The 11,716-nt window shown below is 48.7% G+C and overlaps 1 protein-coding gene across 1 annotated transcript in view; it reads right to left on the reverse strand.

Annotated features, from left to right (window-relative positions):
* Positions 1–11,716, reverse strand: part of SMAD6 (SMAD family member 6) — an 80,470-nt gene that overhangs the window by 2,458 nt on the left and 66,296 nt on the right. The window lies entirely within an intron of this gene.

Consider the following 11,716-nt stretch of genomic DNA (forward strand, 5'->3'; position numbering starts at 1 on the left):
AGCTCACAGATCTGAGGAGCCGGTGGGCACCCATGACTGCCCAGTCTGGTGACATGTTCCCACCCGGGCCCTGCTGGGGCGTTTGACCAGAGGGAGAATTCTGCTGGAGGCCTGATGAGAACACAGCAAAGGCGCCTATTCTCCAAGAGAAACTGATTAAAGTCCAACTAAACCTGAGAGAAAAAACCCTGCTAACAACTTCACTGAGGAGCCTGCGTATGGTCAGCTCTGACCGTCAGCTCAGCCTTACCCACAAGCCCCAGAGCAGCAGGGCTACTGGCCCCCTGACACCTTCTCCTATGTGCTAGGAAACCCGCCTGGCTACCTGGCAGGAAACTGTCTGCCTGAGGGGCCTCCCATAACCCGCCAGCTCTGCTGTGGCCTTGGGCTGGGCACAGCCCCAAAGGGCACGCCCCTCATTCGATGACTGGCTTCAGGTCCCAGCCATAGGTCCCCAGGACAGCTCCTGCGGAGGCATCATTTTACCTCACATCCTCTGTCCAGGGCCCTCATGGGGAACGGAGAGGCCCTGCTCCCTGCCCTCGCTGACCTGCCCCTTGGCCGGTGGACAGAGGCCACTCTATCCCACGGTGAATGACCAAGCTATGGGCGCTGGGTCAGTCCCAGCAGGTGGGTAGCCTTTGCCCCTCTTTAACCATCCACCCACCCACCCATCTGGCACTGATTGGGAGTTCCCCAGCACCATCCCAGCCTGGCCATCAGACTCCAGCACTAACCTTCTCACCAAGCAAAGAGAGTTAGCATAGTGCTCTCCGTAGAGAGAGGTGAAGAAGCAAAGAAGCTATGCCTGGAGGGCTCTGGGCAATAGGAACCCCCGAGTGCCTTCCATGAGCTAGGCGCCTTCTGCACAACAGCCCTGGTTCACCTGTTATCACCCCATTTCACAGGTACAGAAACTGAGGCCCAGGGAGGTGCCCTAACAGCTCGAGGACACACACAATTGAGTTCTGTAGCCAGCATCAATTCCAGGCCATACTCCAGAAGGGAGTGCTTCTCCATACTCTGGGCAGACTCCCCCTAAAACCCATGCACACTGAACAAGTCCCTCCCTTTCCCTAAGCCTCAGTCTCCCTATCTGTAACCATGACTATTCTCATAGTCTCTGTGTCCTGGAGGTGCTTACCCACAAGCCTATAAGTCACCCCCTCTAAACCCCTTCCCCAAGGACTCACTGCAATCCCCCTTTCACAGATAAGGCTCAGAAAAAGCCACCTCCGCCCTGGGTACAGCTGCTCCACTGTACCAGAGAAAGAAACAGGTTCACAGTCAGAGTGTGGGGAGTGAGGGTGAGGATAATGGGACTGGGGTGGGGGTGGGGTTCCTCTCTCCCATCTCCCATAAGGCTTTCAATCCAAGGCCAGATGGGACTTCCTGTTCCCTCCTCCCACCAGCCAAGCCAAATGCCCCCTGATCATCTGCACCCCCTCCCTCCCCAATCAAGACCTGTGTCCCTGGCTTTACCCCAGAGCCCCTCACGTGGATGGTGAAATGTGCTTGGGGACAAACCTCACGGAGCTGCCCCTAGGGCCCAGCCTGCCCCCGCCCCAGCTCTCTGGCCTAGGGACCCTGCCTGCCCCAGGTCTCACCTCCTGCAGACTCTTTGGTCAGCAGACTAAGTGACACTTCATCAGGCTTGGGCTCCTGGCCAAATCTTCCAAATTCCAGAAGATGGACGAGACCTCAGAAAAGTCCTCCCTGACCCCTCTCTCCTGTGCAATTACAGGCTCAGCCCCTCCCTTGGCCTGAGCACGTGTCACTGCCCCTGACTAGGCTAGACTCTCAAACGGGAAGGGGTGGGTCTCACTCAGTTCTCTCTGTCTGTCCCAAGGCTGCATGTATCCCTACTGTGCTCTCAAAGCCACTAAAAGGGAAAGAAAATACATCTCAAATGTTGGGCACACTGTCCTCGCCCCCATCAGAATCCTGCCCAGCAGGTGGGGCCCTTGGCCTGGGCCGAAGGGGATGGTGGGCAAGGACTTAAGTTGCAGGTCTGATCTGAGAACAAGCCAACAGGTGAGCCAGCACCATGTTGTGGGGAAATCCCCATCCCCATCCAGCTCTTGGGGACTCAGGGCTCCAGAGCTTGGGGACCCCGTGACAGCATCTCATCCAGGGAGCCCCAATACTTTGGGCTTTCACAAACCAATACACTGTGTAACAGAGAGGTTGGGAATGTCACAGGGTTACCACTATTTCATTTTGTCATGACATTAAAAATCCCCAAGACCATCTACTATCATTAGCAAAAAAAAAGTGTAATTTGCCCGGCCAGCGTGGGGAGGTCACAGTTCGATTCCCAGTCAGGCACATTCCGGGGTTTTGGGCTTGATTCCCAGTGTGGGGTGTGCAGGAGGCAATGGATCAATGATTCTCTCTCATCACTGATTTTCTATCTCTCTCTCCCTCTCCCTTCCTCTCTGAAATCAATAAAAAAATACATTTTTTTAAAAAAGTGTAACTTAACACTAACAAAATTACAGAAGTATAATTTGATACTAAAAAAAATCAGAAATTTTAAAGTTAATACATTTAGAGATCAGCAATTTTCAACCAATGTGCTACAAGAATTTTTAAAACATGCAATACCTGACTATTTATTTAGTCAGGGGCACTGACCTATTTTCCTTTAGATTGTCAAATAAACAAAATGACAATGGGCAACACAACAATAGTCATCCAGTGTGAATGCCCTGTCTTGAACCATATATATAGGTCATATAATAGAGTTGCATCTTATTGGTCACATTGCATAATAAGGTTGCATCTGATGGGTAATTCTTGTCCTAGAAATCTTTATATACAAGTACTAGAGGCCTGGTGCACAAAAATTTGTGCTGGGGGGGGAGGGACCCTCAGCCTGGCCTGTGCCCTCTCACAGTCTGGGACCCCTCGGGGATGTCCAACTGCTGGCTTAGGCCCGCTCCCTAGGGGGATCAGGCCTAAGCTGGCAGCCAGACATCCCTCTGGCAGCCTGGGAGCCCTCGAGGGATGTCCACTTGCCAGCAGGGAGCAGGCTCCCACCACCACTGCTGTGCTGGCAGCCATCCACATGGGGAGCACACTGACCACTAGGGGGCAGCTCCTGCATCTGCCCCCTTTATTATATGACCTATATATATGGTTCAAGACAGGGCATTCACACCGGATGACTATTGTTGTGTTGCCCATTGTCCCGGCAGGTCAGTGTGTGTCATAGTGACCAGTCATTCCCAGTCATTAAGCTGTTAGGGTCAATTTGCATATTATCCTTTTAATTATATAGGATAGAGGCCTGGTGCATAGGTGGGGGCTGGCTGGTTTGCCCTGAAGGGTGTCCAGGATAAGGGTGGGGGTCCCGCTTGGGTGCCTAGCCAACCTAGGTGGGGGGCTGAGGGCCGTATTCAGTCTGGCCACACCCCCTTTGTAGTGGGGGTCCCCACTAGGGTGCCTGGCCAGCCAGGGTGAGGGGCTAATGGCTGTTTGCAGGCTGGCAAAGCCCCCCAGTGGGGACCCTCACCCCATGGGGGTGTGGCCAGCCTGGGTGAGGGGTTGACAGCCGGTTTCAGGCTGTCCACAGCCCCTTCAGGGTGGGGGAGTCCCGCTGGGGTGCCTGGCCAGCCTGGGTGAGGGGCTGATGGCTGTTTTCAGGCTGGCCACGCCCCCCAGTGACCCAAGCTCCCAGCCTCTCTTTTTGTTTCCCCCTGGGGTTTATTTATCTTCTATAATTGAAACTTTGTAGCCTGGATGGAGCGAGGGCCAGCCAGGACAGGTGGGAAGCTTGGCTTCCTCCATCGCTAGGGGCAACTCAAGCCTCCTACTTGCTCCAACTCCCTACTCCCTGGCCACCATCATCTTAATTGGGTTAATTTGCATACTCACTCCTGACTGGCTTACGGGCGTGGCTTGTACATGGCAGAGGGACTGTTAATTTGCATGTTTCTCTTTTTTATTATATAAGATAGGCACCTGATTTTTTTAAAAAGTCACTTTGGAGCAAAAAGGGCAGCTAATTACTACTATTATTTTCATTTGTAATTTAATCAAAATTATACCCATGGCGGGGGTCAGATTGGCAAAATATGTATGTTTTTGGTGTGCTGCAGTAATTTAGTAATTAATTTATGTGTGCCATGAGACGAAAAGGGTTGAAAATCACTGCATTTAGATATAAGAAATATTCTTATTTCTTTCATCATGGACCAATGAAAACTTAGTCCTAAAACTAGCCTGTGTGAACCACTGATTGAGTCCAATGTCCTTGTGCCCCAAAGATGATGCCCCTGGGTGCAGGGTGACTCCCCTGAGGTCATACAGTGGGGTGTGGCAGAACAGGGACCAGAACTTGAAACCCCAGAATTCTAAGCTAATGCTTGCCACATGATCTAAAGGTTCCAGAACTGCGATAGACTGAAGGGAGGCAGACCTAAACTAAGGCTCTCACCACTGACTACATGTGTGGCTGTGGGCAAGCCTCAGTCTCCCCGTTTGGAAACAGGCTTATCCATAACTGAGTGCCTCACTTACACAGTCTATCTTGGGGTTTTCTGGGAATTTCCGGCAGATCAGTTGGGTGCAGAAAGAAGCAGCTGGCTGTTACTGGTCCCAGCACTGGGGTGACTCTCCAGAGACCTGGGATCCCTAGGAGTGTTGGGAGTCACGACCCACCCACGGTCACCACCATGGGAGGTTACAATAGGACCGTGGACAGCAATACCCTTTGCAAACTGTTAAGTTTTAGCTCCCAGCCTGGGTATTCAGAAGCAAAATAATGAAGAATGAAGCAATGCGTAACTAAATGTCTAGAACAGGGGTGGGCAACTTTTTGACTCGAGGGCCACAATGGGTTCTTAAATTGGACCGGAGGGCCGGAACAAAAGCATGGATGGAGTGTTTGTGTGAACTAATATAAATTCAAAGTAAACATCATTACATAAAAGGGTACAGTCACATAAAAGGGGTCGGTCTTTTTTTTTTTTTTTAGTTTTATTCATTTCAAATGGGCCGGATCCGGCCCACGGGCTGTAGTTTGCCCCCACGGCTGGTCTAGAACAAAGGTGGGTAGTGCTGTGGCACTATTTCACTGCACACACATGTACATACCTACATGTGTGTATTCATATCTCCTGCAGTGTCTGACAGAAGGTGGCACGCTGTCTTTGAGAGGGCAGGCCCCCCCAAACTGATGCAAAGCCCTATTCCATCCACCACACCACACCTCCCATCTGCAGCCTGAGCTGCCACTCAGGGTGCAGGGGGACAGTCTCTTGCAGAAGATCTTTTTCTCCTCATGGCTCCAAGGCTGTGGTCTAGCCATCAGCCTAATTAGGAACCAGCTCCTTAATTGCAAATAAATGCTGGGGAGTCAGACCCGAGTGAACAACATCAAAGATGACCGAGCTCTGACCGAAACTCCTGCTCACTACCCCTGCTCGGGGCCTGGCCTAATTCCCAGCCAGACTCTGGGTCCTGGCTGGGACGGTTCCTGGGGGAGGAGGGGAGGAGAGGCACAGTCTGGTGCTGATCTGCCAGGAGTCCTGCAGTCAGGTGTCCTGCCTCCTGGCTCTCATCAGGAAGGTGACCTCCTTCTCCTGGCCTCAGTCTTCCCACCGAAACAATCAGCTCTAAATTTCTGTGATTTAGTGAATGTTCACAGCAACTCTACTCATAATCACCCAATCTTGGAAAACTGCCCAGATGTCCAACATAAGAATGGATGCTACAGACTGAATATTTATGTCCCCTTCAAATTCACATGTTGAAATCCTAACCCCCAGTGTGATGGCACTTGGAAAGGTGGGGCCTTTGGGAGGTCATGAATGGGATGCGTGCCCTTATAGAAGACATACCAGAGAGCTCTCTAACCCTTCCAGAATGTGAGGAGCAACAAGAAGAAGCCATGTATGACCTAGAAATAGGCCCCTACTATATACACCAAATCTGCCAGCACCTTGACCTTGGACTTCCTAGCCTCCAGAATTGTGAGAAATAAATGTGTTACTTAAGCCACACAGTCTATGGTATTTTGTTATAGCAGCCCAAATGGACTAAGATAATGAACAAACAAAGATAAAGTACATCCCTGGCATAAAAACAGACACAGAGCCCAATGAAACAAAATAGAGCTCAGAAATAAACCCAGGCCTATATAGTATATAATCAATTAATATATGACCAAGGAGGCAAGAACATACCATGGGGTAAGGACAGTCTATTCAATAATCAATGGTGTTAGGAAAATTGGACAGATACTTGCAAAACAAACAAACTAGACACCTTCTTACACCATATACAGGAATAAACTCAAAATGGATTAAAGACTTAAATGTACCACTCGAAACTATAAAATGCCTAGAAGAAAACCTAGGTAGTAAAATCACTAACATTTCTCTTGGCAATATTTTTTCTGATATTATCTCCTCAGGCAAGGGAAACAAAGGAAAAAAATAAGCAAATAGACTACATCAAATTAAAAAGTTTTTGCACAGCAAAGGAAACCATCAACATGAAAAGATAGTCTACTGAACGGAAGAACGTATTTGCCAATGAAACATCTGATAAGGGATTAGTATCCAAAACTTATAAAGAACTCATACAACTCAACTGTCCCCCCCCCCAAAAAAAACCCAAAAACAAGCAAATGAACAAAAAGGACCAATCCAATTAATAAACAGGCAGAGGACCTTAATAGACACTACTCCAAAGAGGACATACAGACGGATAATAGATGTGAGAAGATACTCAATGTCACTAATCACCAGAGAAATGAAAATTAAAACCACAATGAGATATCACCTCACACCTGTCAGAATGGCTATCATCAATAAATCAACAAACAACAAGCGTCGGTGAGGATGTGGAGAAAAGGGAACCACTGTGCACTGCTGGTGGGAATGCAGACTGGTGCAGCCACTGTGGAAAACAGCATGGAGTTTCCTCAAAAAAATTAAATATGGAACTGCCCAGCATTTCCACTTCTGGATATAGATCCGAAGAAACCCGAAACACCAATTCAAAAGAATATATGCACCCCTATGTTCACTGCAGCATTATTTATAATAGCCAAGATATGTAAACAACCCAATCAACAGACAAGTGGATGAAAAAGTTGTGATATACACACACACACACACACACACACACACACACAATGCAGTACTGGTCATAAAAAAATGAAATTTGCCTTGCCAGTGGTTGAGCGTTGTTCTGTGCACAGAAGGAAAGGATGCCAGTCGATTCCTGGACAGGGCACATACCTAAATTGGGGGTTCAATCCCTGATTGGGGTACATACAAAAGGCAACCAATTGATTCTCTCTCACATCGATGTTTCTCTCCCTCCCTCCTTCCCTTCTTCTCTCTAAGCATGTCTTCGAGTGAGGATTAAAAAACAAATAAATCTTACCATCTGTGACAGCATGAATGGACCTATGCTAAGTGAAATGAATCAGACAGAGAAAGACAAATGCCATATGACTTCACTTATATGTGAATCTAAAGAACAAAATAACAAATACAATAGAAACAAACTCATAGATAGAGAGATCAGACTGATGGTTATCAGAGGGCAGTGGGGTTGGGGGGCTGGGTAAAAGTAAATGGATTAGGAAGTACAAACTGGTATTTACAAAACAGTCACGGGGATGTAAAGTATAGCATAGAGAATATAGTCAATAATCCTATAATAACTATGTATGGTGCCAGGTGGTACATCAGGGGACCCCTCTGTGAAGTATGACTGTCTAACCCAGGGGTGGGCAAACTTTTTGACTCGAGGGCCACAATGGGTTCTAAAACTGGACCAGAGGGCCGGAACAAAAGCATGGATGGAGTGTTTGTGTAAACTAATATAAATTCAAAGTAAACATCATTACATAAAAGGGTACGGTCTTTTTCTTTTTTAGTTTTATTCATTTCAAACGGGCCAGATCCGGCCCGCAGGCCGTAGTTTGGCCACGGCTGATCTAGTCCCTACTAATATAAAGTAAACATCATTACATAAAAGGGTACGGTCTTTTTTTTTTTTTTTTAGTTTTATTCATTTCAAACAGGCCGGATCTGGCCCGGGGGCCGTAGTTTGCCCACGGCTGGTCTAACCACTATGCTGTACACCTGAAACTAATACAAAATGATATTGAATATAAACTGTAATTGCAAAAGAAAAGTTAAAAAGAAAACAAAACAGTGAAACACACACACACACACACACACACACAACAAGGTACATCCATACAATAGGATGTGACTCACCAATAAAAAGGAACTACTGAAACATATAACAACACATATCAGAAGCCCGAGTTGCCAACAGCGCACAGAAGTGCTATTTGTTTCCATTTATATGAAATTCTCAGATCGACAAAACTAACCTAGTGATAGAAATCAGTACAGGGATTGCCTCTGTGGAGTAGGGATGATTGGGAAGGAGCATGAGTGGGTAGGGTGATGGAAATGTTTGATATCCTGATTGGTACAATGGGAACTCAGGTATACACATCGTAAAAAATCATGACCTATACACCTAAGAGCTGTGGATTTCACTGTAGGTATGAGGCCATGAAAGAATTAAAATTTAGAAAGTAAAAATGTTCTGCCCAGGCCAGCTCTAGTTGTGGAGTAGCTCGGCAGGGCTCTGTGGTTGCCCGGGGGACAGCCCTGTGTTTCCAGACCGGGCAGGGGTGGCCCGGCTTCCTGGTGATGCCCACATTCCTGCCACCAGAGGGAGGTGGATGGCTGCGGTGGGCTGGAGGAGACGGCTCACAATAGGCCTGCTCCCCTAAACTGGAGCCAGCCCCTCCAATGGTTGGCATTCCTTCCTCTTGGCCGCTCTGCCCAGGGAGGGTGCTTTGAGCCCAACATGTAATTTTGTGGGGGTGCTGAGGCACCAAGGGGGCTAAGTGCAGTCTGGGGGAGGCGGGGAGAGCTGAAATCCCAAGAAAAGCCTTTAGCTTCTTCGAATCAGCAGTTTTCTGTCAAAACAAAGGGCAGGAACGTTCCTGTGTGCTCCCCCGTGGGCTGCACGCTCCAAAAGCTTGAGCACACGCGATGCAGCTTGTTTTCCTCTTGGTTCCCCCGTTTCCATGTGGCCAGACGGCCTTGGCCTCCGCCATCCTGTGGATTGTTCCGGGCCCTCAGACTCTCAGGGAGCTCGACATAAAGGCTCAGAGTATCTGCGGGAGGCCAGCCAGCGTCCTCTTGGCCTCCAGGGTCCTGGCCGTCCACCTCGCCCCATGCTCCTCTATGTTCACAGCCTTTGCTGCTGCTTCATACCCCACTTGGGCCACAGCAGCCTCCCTGACCCTCTCAGGTCTGGATGGAAAGGGTCGGCCCAGCCACACCTCCATGAGCAGGAAGCAAGGGCAGACAGACCCAGACCCCACTGAGAGCTGGGAGGGGAGCTTCAGAGACAGAAGCCCAAACAGGTTAAGTTGACTTGCCCTGGACCATCCAGCAAGTTGGTGGCAGAGCTGGAGAGAAACCCAGGGCTGGCTTTTCCAATCCCCTTTTCACAAGCCAGGCGGGGGCCTCCAGTCCCCCTGGAAAACTCCTTTCTTCTGTCCCATGTCATGCCTGTGGCTTCAAGTTCCAGTCCAACCGGCAGCTTTTTCATCTATGGCTCCTAGGCCTGGGAATAATTACGTGGCCCTGCATCTGGTTAACCTAACACCCCTTTAAAAGCCTTGTTTGCCCATTAGATAAGTAGTTTTTGTTATCAAACTGAAGGGGGGAAAAAGAATTTCTACTTAACCTTCCTTTGTCATTTTAAGCTGCAGAAATGGCTTCAGGTTTTGCAGTGAGTCCAAAGATGCAGCATTAATTAAAGGCTCTTTTTTTCTTTGTTAAGGGAGGGGGCGATCAGCCCTTTTTTCACTGGGCTTGGGCAGTAAAAGCAGAGAAGGAATGTACACAGGCCCCATTAATGGTCAACAGCTTAGACCAAGCCTCTCTGCTGAACTCTTTCCAAAAGCAGGGCCCAGCTGACAGGAGTTTCCTCTTACTCGCTCCCACCCCCCACCCCCCACCTCAGAGCCAGCACCTTTGGCTCCTAGAGGAAGCCAGGCTTCCAAGAGGAAGTTCCTAATCGGTCATTACATCACGGGCGGTCTGGCCACCACTGCCGCCTACACAGGGTCCACCTTGGGGGCTCTTTTAGCCGCTGGTCACCTGAGGCCAAGGACTGTGCTTACCGGACAGTCAACCAGCCGCAGATTTGCTGGTGGCGGCGTTTACCCCCCAGACAGAGAGTAAACAGAAATGCAAAAGGAGAATGTCAGAGAGCAGAGGAGGAAGGCCAAAAATGGGGCAGTCCATGTGGCCAAAATTCATTGCAAATGCAAAAACTGAGGCCCAAAGAGCTCAAGTGATTTCCCAAGGTCACAGCAGAAATTAGCCACATGCCTAGGACCGTCGGTTATCTCCTGCACAGGCTGGATTAATGTGGGCCCAGGAGCCAAACTGTCTGCATATAAAGCTCAGCTCTGCCACTCACCACCTGTGAAATCTTGGGCAAGTGACTTCACCCCTAGGGCCTCAGTGTCCTAATCTGTAAAATGGGGATGCAATCACTGCTTACTTCAAGTGTGTCTAATAATGCCTGGTTCAAAAAAAAGCACTTCATAAGTAATAGCTACTATTATTTCACTAATATTATTACCACTGTACACCTACCTCTATATATTATTTGTGTAAATTATTTACTAGATTGATTCAGCTGGTGTAGTTTCATAAGAGTATTCATATTAGGTAATAATACCTGCAAAGATAAGATGTACCAATGGAGTTGAGAACCAAGGGGAAATCATAACAGTAGTAGTAGTGGTGGTGATAATAAAAACAACCAGCTAATAATAATAACAATAATAATAATGTCAGCTGACATTTAATAAACCTTTACCAAATACCAGGCAGAGTATGAAGCACTTTAAATGTACCATTGCGACATACTATTCATCTTCTCAGTCATTTCCCATTTTAAGATGAAGGAGCTAAGGCCCAACGTTCCACATCCACAGTCCTCAGCTAGGAAGTTGCAAAGCTGGGATTTGAACTCATGTCTGTCTAGGCTTAGAGACAAGGGACTGTGCATTACTCCCATGGGTGCAACCTGTGGTCTGCAAAACCCCAGAGGACTGCAAGGGCAAGAGCACAGGGACTGTGCTATAATAATGCAGTTATGTCCACTCTACCCCGGCACATGGAGGCTCCATAAAGACTGGACAATAAAAGGGATCCTTGGGTGTGGCCACTGCCCCACACTCACTACCCACCTTCCCGTGAGGGCAGTGGGGTTTTCAAATAGCATGCCTTGTCACAACTGTCTATGGCCTCTATGCAGCCCTGCAAACACATACACTTTTTTGGTTTTTCAGTTTCTCCCATACACTCCACGCTCCCATCACCCCTCCAAACACAAGCAGCATTCAAACAGATCCTGTGCTACAATAAAGAAAGAAGATCTCGAGAAAGGGCAGCTAATCCTGGCTGAGTCACTGGAGGATGAAGGTTGCTGGGTGCCCTGTGCTCTTCATCAGTTCTCCCTCCCGAACTCCCCAAGCCCACTCTGACAGACCCCAGTGCAGCACGGGAATCGCCTGGCTGGCCTGACGCTGAGCCCACCCTGTGCTGGGGTCCAACCCCAGCAGGTCCAGGGGTCCCCAAAGGTGTGGACGGAGTCGGCGAAGAAGGAATGACACGGAGACAGCGTTCAGTTGATCAGCAGC

The sequence above is a fragment of the Myotis davidii genome, unplaced genomic scaffold (genome assembly GCF_000327345.1).
Source record: "Myotis davidii unplaced genomic scaffold, ASM32734v1 scaffold461, whole genome shotgun sequence".
Classification (NCBI taxonomy): Eukaryota; Metazoa; Chordata; class Mammalia; order Chiroptera; family Vespertilionidae; genus Myotis; species Myotis davidii.